Below are 2376 nucleotides of genomic sequence, written 5' to 3' on the forward strand. Positions count from 1 at the left end.
CTTTTCATAATCAACGGACACTCTTTTAAAAGGAGCTCCATCTGAGTCAGCAAAGGATTTCAGAAGAGATAGGAAGCATTCATCTTAGGGCTAAAGAAAAGCATACATCAAATCAATGAGATGTACAATACCGCTCATCCCTCAACACTTAGGAAGGAACTGGCCCAGAAAGATGTGTCTGTAAGATATGTCTTCAATGAACTATATTGACCCTTCCCCAACAAGACAAGGATTTAGATGGTTTAAAGAATTGTTAAATGTACAAGGGGGACTTCAAAAATTAATGGAAAAATTCCATTCTCTTTTAATTCCATTTTCCACACATTTTTTTAGGTCTCCTCCCCTCACCCACACTTCTTATCTGATCTGCTGAACGTTAGTCACTATCTTGTTCATTCTGATTTGTACTGACTCTATCACGTGAACTCCCTCCTTCAACCTTATAACTGGTTGCCTATTGGAAGACCTGTGCTCCACAGGGTTTCCAGGGGCTGATTTTTCAGAAACTGGTCACCAGACCTTCCTTCTAAGACAATTCTGAATGGGCTTGAACACCAACCTTTTAACCAAGAGCCAAATGTTCAACTGTTTGCACCACCTAGAGACTTTCTCTAACCTTGTAAGGAGTCAATTTCCCCAAACTGATAACTAAACAGAATCTTGGAAAGAGTACATTTTTGCAAAGCTTTAACAGGATTTTTCATTCCCATCACTCCTGGATTGAATTTTGCCCCCACAAAATACGAAGGGGCTTCAAAAAGTTTGTGGGAAAATACCATTCTCTTTTCATTCCAATTTTCCCCCAAACTTTTTGAAACCCATTCACATGTGTCAGCTTGACTGAGCCACGATTCTCAGCCATTTGGCAGCTATGTGATGATGTAATGTGGCTGTTATGATCCCCCTTGATGGGATCTTATAAACATCCTTAATCCCATCACAGCCCTGAGCTGATGTTAGCGGAGTTTCCCTGGGGACAGAAGAGGGACATAACACCACCAAGAAAGAAGATCTGGGAGTGGAGGGCATCCTTCGAGTTTAGAGAGGGGAAGCCCTGTGCTGGGAACCTTCTAGGTCTAGGGGAACATCAATGACAAGATACATGAAGATCTCCACGCATGCTGACAGGAGACAAGGACCCTTCCGCAGAGTCGGCCAGGAGAGAGAGACATCACCTAAAGCCAGTACGCTGACTTCAGACCTCGAGTCTCCTAATCTTGTGCTTGTTAGAATCACCCACCTGTGGAATTTCTGTTGTCGTAGCCATGGAGGACTTGTTGTTGTTGTTGTTAAGTACCGTGGAGTCGGTTCCGACTCATAGTGAGGACCCTGTACATGGTTTCCAAGGCTATGAATCTTTACAGGAGCAGAAAGCCTCGTCTTTCTCCCGTGGAACGGCTGGTAGCTTCGAACTGCTGACCTTGAGGTTAGCAGCCCAATTCGTAAGACATCACACAACTGCCTCAGACAGTGGAGTCTCCACACTCCTCCTACCCTCAACGCTGAGAGAAACCTGAGTCCTTGCCCCACTCACTTTCCAGGTCCCTGATTCTCCTTCCTAAACTCAAAAGAATCTGATGACACCAAGCTGGCCTGGAAAGTCTCCACTAGCTGGTACAGGAAGAGCAGGCATGTTCCTACAAGAATGCTTTCTGTCCCATCACATGCACCCTGATGTTAGTGGGTGTTAGAATCACAGGTTTGGTGGTAGAAAGCCAGTTTTTGCTGAGTCCAGCACTGGGGGGAGGGAAATAATGGAACCCCTCCCCACCACTCACAGCCATCTGTGATTCTGACCCCCACTGACGTTGTAGAAGAGTAGAAATTCCCCCCATAGGGAACTAAATCTTTATGAGAGCTAACAACTTCATCTCTTTTCTGCAGAGCTGCTGGTAGCTTTGAACCACCAACCTTGCAGCTAACAGCCCAATTCTCAATTCATCACACCTCTTTTCTGGACTCATAGTCCTGTGCTTTCCAGTGTACCTCAGGTCCAGAAGAGGCTTCTGGAAACTTCTCTGATGACTATCTTGTGTCACAATTCCATAGCTCTCTCTAGCCAGAGAAGTCAGCCATGTTTATTAAACCCATGGTAATACAAAGATTAAGCATTTGGCTGCTAGCCAACTGAAAGGTTGGTGGTTCGAACTCACCCCATAGCTCCACAGGAGAGAAAGACCTGGTGATTTGCTCCCCTAAAGATGACAGCCTAGGAAACCCTCTGGGGCAGTTCTACTCTGTCACACCAGGGGGCGCTGTGAGTGACTGATATATATGAGTATATATGAGTATATAGTGACACAATAGATGACAGCCTAGGAAACCCTGTGGGGCAGTTCTACTCTGTTACACCAGGGGGCGCTGTGAGTGGATGAT

General features: G+C 45.5%; 1 protein-coding gene across 1 annotated transcript in view; it reads left to right on the plus strand.

Moving 5' to 3' along the window:
* Positions 1-1888: 1888 nt before the first annotated feature.
* The window catches only part of POMP (proteasome maturation protein), a 21144-nt gene continuing 20656 nt past the window's right edge, over positions 1889-2376 (plus strand). Inside the window, exon 1 of the mRNA XM_006831942.1 lies at positions 1889-1892. The gene's annotated coding sequence lies outside the window, so the exon portion shown is untranslated. The remainder of the gene's footprint in view (positions 1893-2376) is intronic.

This window comes from Chrysochloris asiatica, unplaced genomic scaffold (assembly GCF_000296735.1).
Source record: "Chrysochloris asiatica unplaced genomic scaffold, ChrAsi1.0 scaffold00005, whole genome shotgun sequence".
Taxonomy (NCBI): Eukaryota; Metazoa; Chordata; class Mammalia; order Afrosoricida; family Chrysochloridae; genus Chrysochloris; species Chrysochloris asiatica.